This window comes from Centruroides vittatus, unplaced genomic scaffold (assembly GCF_030686945.1).
Source record: "Centruroides vittatus isolate TY-2023 unplaced genomic scaffold, ASM3068694v2 contig_1035, whole genome shotgun sequence".
In the NCBI taxonomy this organism is placed as follows: domain Eukaryota; kingdom Metazoa; phylum Arthropoda; class Arachnida; order Scorpiones; family Buthidae; genus Centruroides; species Centruroides vittatus.
Genome location: NW_027120673.1, coordinates 48,476 through 60,363, shown reverse-complemented (window position 1 = coordinate 60,363; position 11,888 = coordinate 48,476). Strand labels below are relative to the sequence as shown.

The following is an 11,888-nucleotide window of genomic DNA, read 5'->3' as shown; positions in this document are numbered from 1 at the left end:
TTAAAATTGAATGAAGAGAAATGAAAATTTATGTAAAATAAAATGGCAAAAATCTTACTTTTTTAAATTTTTCTGAGAGAAATTTGATTTTATCAAAAAAGACACTCTCTTTCAGTTATTCTCACTGATTCAACAAATCATATGAAAATTATCAAAAATACAATGCAATGCCATTAAAATTTTAAATTATTTTTCAGTCTCTTTTTTTTTATTTTTTAGATATTAGTACAGTTCATATATATGTGCATGCTTTTATTGAAAATATAAGCTGGTATTGAAATAAAATAACTTTGTCAAAATGATAGAATTTTGATTATTTACTTTTACATCAGAGTTCTATTAAATATTTCTAAAAAATTTTAAGATTTTATAATTTAAAAAAATTTACATTTATAAATCAGGTTAATGTTACCTATGGTTCCAAGATGGCAGCTCATTTCTGATTCCAGCAAGGAAACAGTGGGGATGCACGTTCTAGCCTAACCTAACCCATTCTAATAATTTTGTTGGTAATAATTATGGTAATTTATTAGAATAGGTTAGAACATGCATCCCCACTGTTTCCTTGCTGGAATCAGAGATGAGCTGCCATCTTGGAACCATAGGTAACATTAACCATAAATCATTCATACCTATAATTTGAATAAAATGCGCAAAATAAAAAAATATGAAAGGCTATTCTGAGAAACAGTAAATTAGAAAATTTGAATAGGCTAGCTATATTAATAAAATTTTCATTTTCAAATAAATTAAATGCTGAATATTTCAATTTTACAAAAGAACTCTTTTTTTGTAGATCAAATTTTTATGGATCATAATAAATCAATGTTCATGATAGAAACTTTAAAACACTAAAGGAACAATTTAAATTTCAAATAAACTAATTTTCAACTATATTTTAAAAATTAATACTTACATAAAAATCTTAATTATAGCATTATCTATAATTTCTGTTTTATTTTAGAAATTTTATCACTGCATTGTAAATAATGCATAAAGATTTTAATAAATGTAAAATACAAAATTATATATGAAGTAAAGTTGCTAGAAAAAGATTCATAAATCAGATTTAAAATTTTTATGATAGTACATAATAATTAATTAATTAATTTGTTTAATATAAACTGTTTTAACTTTATTTAAAACTGCCTTTAATATACTTTTATATATAATTATCTGTAGCAATTTAGAAAAAGTGAAGTAACTGTTCTAATTTAAAAATTTATTTTTTAAATTAAAACACAATAATGTATTATCAATTTTCATCCAAATTACAGCAAATAATATATTAGTAATTATACACAATTATGATATAATTAAAAGAATCTTTTTATAAATGTCTTAACATTTCACTTACATTTTCTTTAGTAAGATCCAATTAAAATATTTAATGTAAGATTAATATTAAACTAAATTTTAGTAAGAATCTAGAAGACTTTCCACATTTGTTTGTTTATCTAATTCAAAATTTTAAGATATTTATATACATTTTAAACTTTGTTACTTGCATAATTTTGTATAATTACACTATTTGTAATATGATTGTTGGTAAAGCTTTTGTAGAACCATCACAAATATTTTATGATCTATCTTCTGAGAGAAGTTATTAAATAATTTATATTTTTAATTATTTAATAAAATAAATAATTTTTAATAAAAACAATCTTTTTTGTTCAAAAGATATATATTGCTTTAAAAATAAATGTGTAAATTTACTCTACTAATCAATAAAAGTAATAGAAACTTCTGTCTTTAAATGTTTAGTTCTTAAGAACTTTCCAATTTCTTTTGATTGATTAGTGATAATTTTGATGTATCATCTGAAGCCTTCATAAAATTGATTTTTTAAAAGCTTTCAAGAAATCAATTATAACTTATAAATTAAAATGTAAACAATAAAAATGAAAGAAATGACATATTATGATATCTTACCTTTAATAAATAATAATGTAAATCATTAAATTTTGATATCATATTAAAAATTAAAATATTTATTTAGCATAAGATTTAAAATTGATTCACTTAAGATAAATTGTTGTTATTATTTTTACAACTAAGACAATTTTGTAATTTATCTTAATAAAATACTGACTGCACATAAGAAGAAATTGTTGATGAATATATACATGAGTCACTTACTAAGTCATGGCAACATTTTTTTCTGCAGAATTCCATATTTTCCAATGTACAGTACAGCTATGACATGAAGATGTATTTTTGCACAATGACACTGCTAGATGGTGTGATTGTTCCAAAACATCAACAGAAGCAGAGCACAAAGTCAGTTGGTTTTTGACTGTCATTCAGTATGGATGTGAGTCGAATGGAACAGAGTATATACACAAAAATTGCAGTCCTTCACAGGCAAAACATGAGGGAATGTCATGCACAGTTTGTAGAAGTTGTTGGCGAGCATGCTCTCCTATACAGAACTGTTGCAATTTGGGTACTAGCTTTTTAATGTGAAAGAGTAGCAATTGCCAACATGCCTCATACCAGATGCCCTAGGACTGTTCATACCAATGTTGCTTGTGCTGTGATTGCCCAATGCTTAAAGGATAACAAATGATGGTGTCTGTAGGAGTTGGCAACACAAACAGGTATTTGACAAGGCAACTGTGCATCAACATTATTAGGTATATGCAATAAATGAAACAACTTGTTCCAGTTCTGTTTTTTCTCCTTTGTCTACAATACTTCCCAAGTAACGCATCTAACAGACATTATTAGTAGAGTACATTTATGCCCTTTCATATGTGTATTTTGAAATGTTTGTGTAACAATGCATATGCCTGCACAAAAATTGTTGCCATAACTTAGTAAGTGACATACATATATATATTTATATTTTATTAAGATAAATTACAAATTATCTTATTTGAAAAAATAATAATACAATTTATCTTCAGTAATATATATAGCTGATAAGTTATTCTTTTATAAATGAAACATTATTAAATTACATAAAAACTTATTACACTTGAAAGAATATTAAAATAAAATTTAATAAAATTCTGAAATTCTTCTTTCTTGTCCACATGGCTATTCAAACCAAAATCTCAAAATAAAAAATTATAGATATTTCTGAAATTATGTATATTTGAAACATTCATTTAAATAATAAATTCTTTAAATAATTTGTAATTAAAAATATATTTTACATTAATCAATATCACACCTTCCTTACATTTTCCATCAATACTGTATTAGAAAAAAAGAGTTTTCAGCCTAGTTTATGGGTTTGCTTCAGATACTACACTTTGAAATTTAGTGGTTTACTGAGTGTTTCAGCATTTAAACTGTTTTTTGTTTTTAGTTTGTTTCTAATATGGTATTACTGAAAAGTGTGATATTGATTATATTGGTTATATTATGATATTTTACAGTTTGAAATGCTATAAAATTTTGGGCTTACACATATATTTTCATTTTAACTTTGTCATGTGAGTAGTAAAAGTGCTTTTTTTTTCTGTACTCTTAACAATTTGGCTAGCTAATGAGAGATTGATGCACAATTTGTCTAGGACAGCACCTTAAACAATTCCTAGATTTAATTTCTTGGATTTGATCATGGGTTTCCCAGTGTGTTAAGCTGTTGCCTTAATCACTTCAGCCATCTGGCTGTTGGCTTACATATCTAAATATTAACTAAGAACATGATTAAAATGTTTTAAATTTATAACTCAGAAATTCATTTTTTTATGAGGCCTATAACATAACTCTTTTGCTAATATTATAATAATATGAAAAATAATAACAATTAGTTAATTGGAATCATAAACCCCCTCGACTTTCTCAATTATTTTTTGGTACTTTTGATGTTTTATAAGGTGGTTATTTATAATTATTAGGAATCTGTAATTTAAGAATCTAATGAAATTTCATACAAGGAGGGTGGAAGGTAACTAGGCATTGAGAAATCACTATAATTTCTATATTTCTAATGCAAAGATGGTGGAAATTAATTAACATGTACCTTATTAAATGGAAATATAAACGCAAATATTAAAATTCAGTGTAGGCATCAACACCATTCACCAATGATGTTTTCCTCAGATTGTGATGTGGATGGACAGCCACTTCTCTGTACATCCACAACCAAACCTGTGATCATTTAGCTTCAAATGACAATTCTTGTTTGTTTCCAGACAGATTGTGGCATGATGTCCTTTTGCTATATACCATCACTACACAGCAACCACTGATTTTCACACCTCACAGTGTGCAGCAATCTACACTCATTTCTGTACAGACGAGTGATCGGCCAAGTTTTTTTGCCACTGCACATGTAGCCTCTCTTGGTCACTGTCTACACCACCAAAGCAGAAATTATAAAATTCCATTAAATGATGTAGATGCACGCACACATTTTATTATGATTGCATTATTACAAAAACTATAGTGATTTCTCAATGCCTAGTTATTTTCCATCTATTTTGTATTAGCTATCATACTGTATGCATAATATTTTATAACAAACATATACTGGTTTTTCTTTTAAATTTATAATTAACAAATTATTTTGAATGTCTGCAAAAGTAGCAGTAAAATTTTGAGATTTTTCACATAAACTCCTAAAATTTAATAAGGAAAAAACTGAGTTAGATATATAAATGAATAAAATAAATTTATTAAATGGAAAATTATTAAAAATAAGATTACAATTGATACATAATTTTATTTATATTTACAATTCCTAACCTAAATAAAACAATAAACAACACGAAACAGTAAATAAATGCAAAATTTTCACACATTAATATAAAATTTAAAAAAAATAAGTGAATTGCAAATTCTATTAGAGAATACAGAAATAAACCCAAACGGTAATGTTAACAATTTGAAATTCTTGATAAATTTGCTTTAGAAAAGTTTACAAATAAATAAAATAAACTCTGCTTATTTAGAGATAAAAATACATTTTATTAAATAAAATTTAATAAAACGTAGTTGTAAATATGGTGAAAAGTTTTGTGAACTTTAATTTATAAATAAACTTTTTTAAATGATGATTAAATCATTAATTATTAATGAAAATAAATATATAAAAGTTATCTAATAAAAAGCTGGATGAAAACCAATTACAAAATAGACTAGTGAGTTGATGCAAAAGTTTCTGAATTTTCTAGAATAGCATTTATTAACAAATGAACTCATACTCAGCAGAAAGAATTAATATGGCAGCACCAGCAAAATATTATAAGATGTACAGCATTTATTTCAAAAACAAGAAATAGTTTATTCAAGAAAATAATTGCCATTACATTCAAGCACCTTCAATTGATTGGGCAAATCATGGATTCTTGACAAATAAAAATCAGGCTGTTTAGGCTTGAACTCTGCAAGTGTGATTTTCATCTCCTTATCATCAGTAAACTATTTTCCATCCAAAAAGTGTTGCATGGAGTGGAAGAGACGGTAGTAGGATGGTGCTGTAAGGAGGATGAGGGAGAACTTTCTAACCGGGTTGAGCAGTTTCTGCCAGGTCAACCTTGACATGTCATGAAGAAAGATCTTGCAGACCTTTCCAATGGTAGTTACATGACGACTTACAGTGGACTGATCACAACTGTCTTGTTCATTCATGGTCAAGTGTGGGCAGGCTTCCTCCAGCTGCCACAGCTCATCACCCAATAAATATAACAGGTCTTCCTGAGCATGGCTTAGCTTCAACTTCATATTACCAAGCTTTAAATTTACTGAACCAATCATAGATTGTAGACTTGGAGACATTGTTGCCAAACAATTGCACCATACAGTGATAAGATTCAGCTGCTTTTATACCAAATTGATAATGGTAAATGGTAAATGTGCAAATTTGGTCATGAGAAAGTAAAAGCAAACTTGATATATCTTTCACTTATGATTGTGCATCCCAACCTTTCATTTACATATCCTACAAGAAACTTCTAGATGCCATCTATTGAAGAATAATTTCAAATATTCTAAAGGTCTAGAAAATTCCAGAAACTTTTGCATCAACCCAATAGGATGGTGATGGGTAATTTTAAAAAAATATTGTTTTAAGAACAAATAATAATAATTTCAATTAACTTGCACTATAAAATTTAAAAACAAAAATTCAGAGAATCAAGTCAATTAATTAATGACCTATAATAAATTTAATCAGCTTTTCTTATCACAAAATGAAGACATTTAATGTAAATATGTTGTTAATTATAAGTTGTTACTCTTGCCATTGATGATTTATTATTATTATAATAACTAGAACTGAATTCAATATACACAAATAATACCAAAAGTTCATGATCTAATTATAAAGGAATTATTAGTTATAACATTCCTATCATTATATAATCATAATGTAATTTAATGACACACAAATAATTATAACTAAAAAATTAATATGCTTTAACATCAATAAATTCCTTAATAAAATTTCCACTGTTGCTTGCTATAGTAAAAAATAAACAATTTCAGATTGTTAAACGTTTTCAATTAAATCAGAGTATTGATTCTCTTTAAATTTGTAAAAAATATGATTGTTTTATTTATTAAAAAGTATAATTATAAAAGTATTCTTAAAACATTTTATTAAATACATACATGTCTGATTTATCAGAGAATAAAAGTTCATTAATATCTAAATTCAAAAATTAATATACCATAAATTAACATATTTAAAAAACAAAAAAAATTCACAGAAAAACTTTTTTGATGTGTAATAATATTAATAACTATTGATTTAAAAATTAAATTGATATAAATTTAACATTTTAAAAACTATTTCATTATTATTTATATATATTTTTGTGTATTTGATATTTTAATGGTGTTCATTGTTAGTTCAGTAAAAAATAAATCTGACTTTTTGCAATTGCCTTTGTGTAGAACTTGCAGATGCAATGAATTTCAATGATCTGTATACATATGACAAATGTATCAATTGCCTGTGCAGTAAAAATTAATGTAAAAAGTCAACATAACTCTCAAAGTTTTTTTAGACAATCTTTATCTTTCAATTAATATAAAATTAACTTGTATTTTCATTTTTAATATTTTAAAATATTTATTTAAGTAAAATATTTTGTATTCGTGTAATAACCATATAAAATATTATTAAATAAGCAAAGACATTAGTAAATACAAAGAAATAAAATTATTAAGTTTGATTTTATAAATTCAAACTGTTTATTAAATATGTTTTTCTAAAAAAATTTAAAGAAATCAGCTAAGGATTGATAAAAATTTTCAAAAGTCAATTCTATAAAGAAATATAATATAGCTATCAAAAAATGTTTGTCTTTTTGTTTTCATTATAATATAAATTATAAAAGGATATGCATAAGACATGTCACAGAATGTATAGGTATTTAATGTTTGAAGAATAAAGAAAATAGAAGTACACTATATTGAAAAACAAATTCCCCATGCAAAAGAAAAAGAAGAAAAGGAAATATAGACAGAAAGTGAAGGGGAAAAAATTATAATTGTGATAGGTTCATTTAATATTCTTAACTATAAAAAAAAAAAAAAATTTCACATTAAAGATTGTAGTACTGAACCACCATAGTATACTTATCTATCCATTAAAGGATGGATAGATAATTTTACTATGATAATAACTGAAGTCATGGAAAAATTATGAAATACAATGACAAATTCTCAATTACAGATTAGATAATTTTAACATTACTTGAAAGGAGCACTATGCTTTACATTTTTTAAATAAATGTTTAAGTTTGATTATTATTACTGATTAATACATTTGTTTTAAATGTAGAATATTTAAATAAGATACAATCAACTCATCTAGTGTCAACATTTGTATGAATTTTGTGAAATGTATTATATGTAAATAATAGATAATACATTAATGACAATTCATCATTAAATTATAATATATTTATTGAAAATGCTTATAAAATATTAATAATAAAAGTATGGAAATGATAACACAGTAATATCCATATACAGTATAATAATAATAATAATAATAATAATAAAACTTAGTTATTTTACTATAAAAATAATAATTTTACCAAAAATAACAAGATTAGAATTCGTTTAATTAAGTTATTTAACAATTTAAAAACTAATTATTACAGATAAATTTGATAGAAACAGATGATTACAGACATTCTTGAATAATTATTAACTTAATCTTTTTCTAATCCAGTATTTTTTGGTAAAATGTTTCATATAATCCCACAATTTATATTGTAAACTGTAGAAAAGCTGATGTAAAATATGTAATGTATTTCATAAATTTTAAATATCCAACTTCAAATATCACTTTTGGAAAATATAAAATTTGTTTGTACAAAATGATGAATTATTTTATATATAGAAATTCTCATTACCTTTATAAAAATTCTTACAAAGTAATATAAATTATTAAATATAATATATATATATATTTTACTGTATATGTAATAATTACATTATTTTCTTAAAATTATTTCTACAAAATTTAATATTGTTGTGCTCACTTAACTATGAGATGAAAAAAATCAATTTCAAGTAAATGAACTGATTTTTGAATTAAAAAACGCATTAATCTTAAAATTACATAAAACTCAATGTAATTATGAACAATCAGTTTTATTACATGAGTGAATAATGATATTTTTCTAAATGTTGTTTTAAATGAGAAACATAAGCAAAACTTCTTGAACAAAGATGACAGGAATGAGGGAGTGGTCCTTCATGTACTTTCATATGATGGTGAAGACTGGTTATCCAGGTGTAAGTCCGACCACATATATTACAACAATATTTTTCTTTAACAGTCCGATGACAATTCATGTGTCTTGTAAGTACCTGTTGAGTGCATAAAACTTTTCCACATTCAGGACATTGTGTTGATTTTTCTTTCTGTTTATAAGGTGTAGCAAGGAAGTTATCTGAACCTAAAATACAAAGAAAGTATATAATATTAGCTTTATAATTAAATTAAGTGTCATACTGCATTATTTTGAAAAGTTACTTATAAGAATGTTTATTATTTATTTATAAACTTTAAATGATATTTATATTTTGAAACATAAATTTAAGAGTCAAATAGCCAACAATAATAAATTTATTTAATAAATGAAATGTTTATTAATTCATCTTGAAAAAAATTAAGATAATTTAATTTAGAGATTAATTTTAGCCTGTTTTTTTTTTTAATTTGTAAAATACTAAACAATATTAAAATTATTGATTTCGAGAAAATGTTATAATAGATAATATTATTTATATTGTGATTATTTAAAGTTTTTAATTTAAAAATTTTATAAAATGCTATAATACTAGCTTGTGGTTAAATTAAAATTCATTTACATAAATATAATAATAATGAATTATCATTTTTCTCTTAATTAAAGAATTAACACAGACTACAATATTAATAACTTTATTTAAAACTATATTATGATATATTTAAAAATATGATATATAAAAAGTTTAATTTTCAATTTTGATTTACAGATATAAATCCGAATGTTTCACTTGTATATGCCGTTGCAGAGATGCAGAACGATTAAATTTTTTTGAACATAAATTGCAACCGTAATTATAAGATCCCTCATGAATCATTTTGTGCCGATACAGACTTGTTATGCGGGTATAAGTCCGGCCACATATATTACAATGATAATTGACTTTTTGAATTCGATGACAATTCATATGTCTTGTAAGAGCTTGTTGACCACAAAACCCTTTTCCACAGATTGGACATTGCGGTGATTTTCTCTTCACATTCTGACTTGATCCTGAAATATTCATTAATATTGATATAAGACACACAAATATTAAAACATAGATTTGTACAAGAAAATTAGATAAATAATTATATATATATACAGCTCAATTACTAAGGTTAAATGTAAATAAATAAATCTTTTAATTGTAACAAACTATACACAATCTAATGATACATTAAAAAATAAAATTGATTGAGAGTATTTTCACCACTCTTACAATTATGGCTTCTTCAATCTAAACAGAATATAGATTTAAAATATTCCTCAAATACCATGCTTAATTCATTACTTGCAAATCAAACATGATATTTAAACAAAAATGTAACAATTTTAAATAATTATTATTAAAACTATTTATTTTTGTGTTTAACATATTTTGTTTAAATTTATTTCTAAGTATAGTCTAACCTAATGTGACATTTTAAAGAAAATTTTAAATCTATTCTACTTTGATTGAGAAAACTTGAATTCTAAGAAAGACAAAAGTATTCTCAATAAATAATTTTTTTAATATATTATTAAATGTGCAATTACTATGATTAAAACAACTTTGTTAAAAATCAATGAGAAAATATAATTTCTGTGTTATATAAATAAAAATATTTTAATAAATACAATATATTATTTAAAATTATTATTCAGTCCTTCTTAAACAACATGCTATATCAATTCATTACAAATTTATTAGATATGCTTACAAGTAAAGAGTAATTAATATGTACAATATAACAAATTAGAATATAATTTACATAAGACACTAAATAATATTTTCTGTGCTTATATCTTATACCTTATATTACTTATTCTAATAAATAGTGCAGTTGAAAGATGAAAAAAATTGTAGACACTGCCCTCTAATAGTAAGTGTGATATGTTTTGGAGGAAGATAAAGTCAACTGCAAACTGAAAAATTGCACATTCTATTTAGAACTGTCATTGCTACTGAAATTTGTATAGATCTATTGAAATGTATTTATCATTATATGTTGAAATAAAATTTAAGTGTTTTGACTGTTGCCTTGTTCAAATAATAATGAAGCAAATAAAAGTTACCCGATTCCCTTAATTGTCACTGTTTCATAATAGTCATAACTCCCAAAAAATAGAAATCACAGTGATCCTCAAATAATAGTCATAGGTATTATGAACATATATGCATTTGTTTAATTAAAAAATTAAACTCTGTATAGTTGTCGTGTTAACTTCTGATCTAGAGTTTCGTTAATTCTATGATAATTACATAATACCTTCATGAATCTATCATACAAGGGAAAACGAAAGGAAAGTTCAGTAATTTATAGTACATAGTACAGTAACTTTATCAGTATATCAGTATAAAAACATACAGTAATTCTAACAAGGTTAGATTTTTAAGAATTACTGTATTGTTTTTTTCAAATTTTCTCAATTACAGTGCATGCAAATTGAAGATTTCAGTAAAGGAAGTCTTTCAGTTCTTATATTTGCATGGTTTAAAAATGAAAACTAGGATTTTGAAAAAGATAATTTGACTGTTTCATGGTTGGATGTTCAACAGATAAATATGAAGTCATAAATATTCACCAAATCATATAAATAAAGTTCAAATTTTAAATCTATTTTATATAAAATGAAACTTGTATAACCAAAATCCAAAGAAACTAAACCAGGAACATTTATTGATATATTCCATTAAACTCATCCCAACCAAGATGACACACTATTCAGCATTTCAAATCATAGTTGAAAGAATCAAACTCATTCCCAAATATGGATTAAACCCCAGATGAAATTCATTCATAAAAAGTCCAAAAACATGAAAAGTGAGGAGAGAAATACCTGAGAGACAAAAAAGATATAATACAACAGAGACACCTAGCAAGACTAACATTTTCACAGGTGTGATAAACATTCAGAAGATGTGAAAATCATAGAAACTAAAGAAGTCACAAGGAACAAGAAACAAAGTCAGAAACAAGAAAAAAAACAAGAAGTCATTGACATCACCATCCAGCAAATCCACAAAACTTCCAGTCACTGATAATCATTCCATCATTGTACATTGTACAATTTTTGTTCTCTTAAAGCATGAAACTTTTCACTCACAGAGATCAATCAAAACAAGTACTGTACATTTTGTAATTGTAACTAGAGTAGCTAGATTAGACAAAATATTGCAAATGAGTTATTATGTAATCT

General features: G+C 24.5%; 1 long non-coding RNA gene across 3 annotated transcripts in view; it reads right to left on the bottom strand.

The window, feature by feature from the left end:
* Positions 1-8,165: 8,165 nt before the first annotated feature.
* The window catches only part of LOC136969143 (uncharacterized), a 45,692-nt gene continuing 41,969 nt past the window's right edge, over positions 8,166-11,888 (bottom strand). For 2 of the 3 annotated variants that reach the window (XR_010879775.1, XR_010879773.1), the window contains one exon: positions 9,346-9,719. This is a non-coding gene — a long non-coding RNA (uncharacterized lncRNA). Of the gene's footprint in view, positions 8,868-9,345; positions 9,720-11,888 lie in introns of those variants that run through there. The other variant, XR_010879774.1, reaches the window with a different exon arrangement.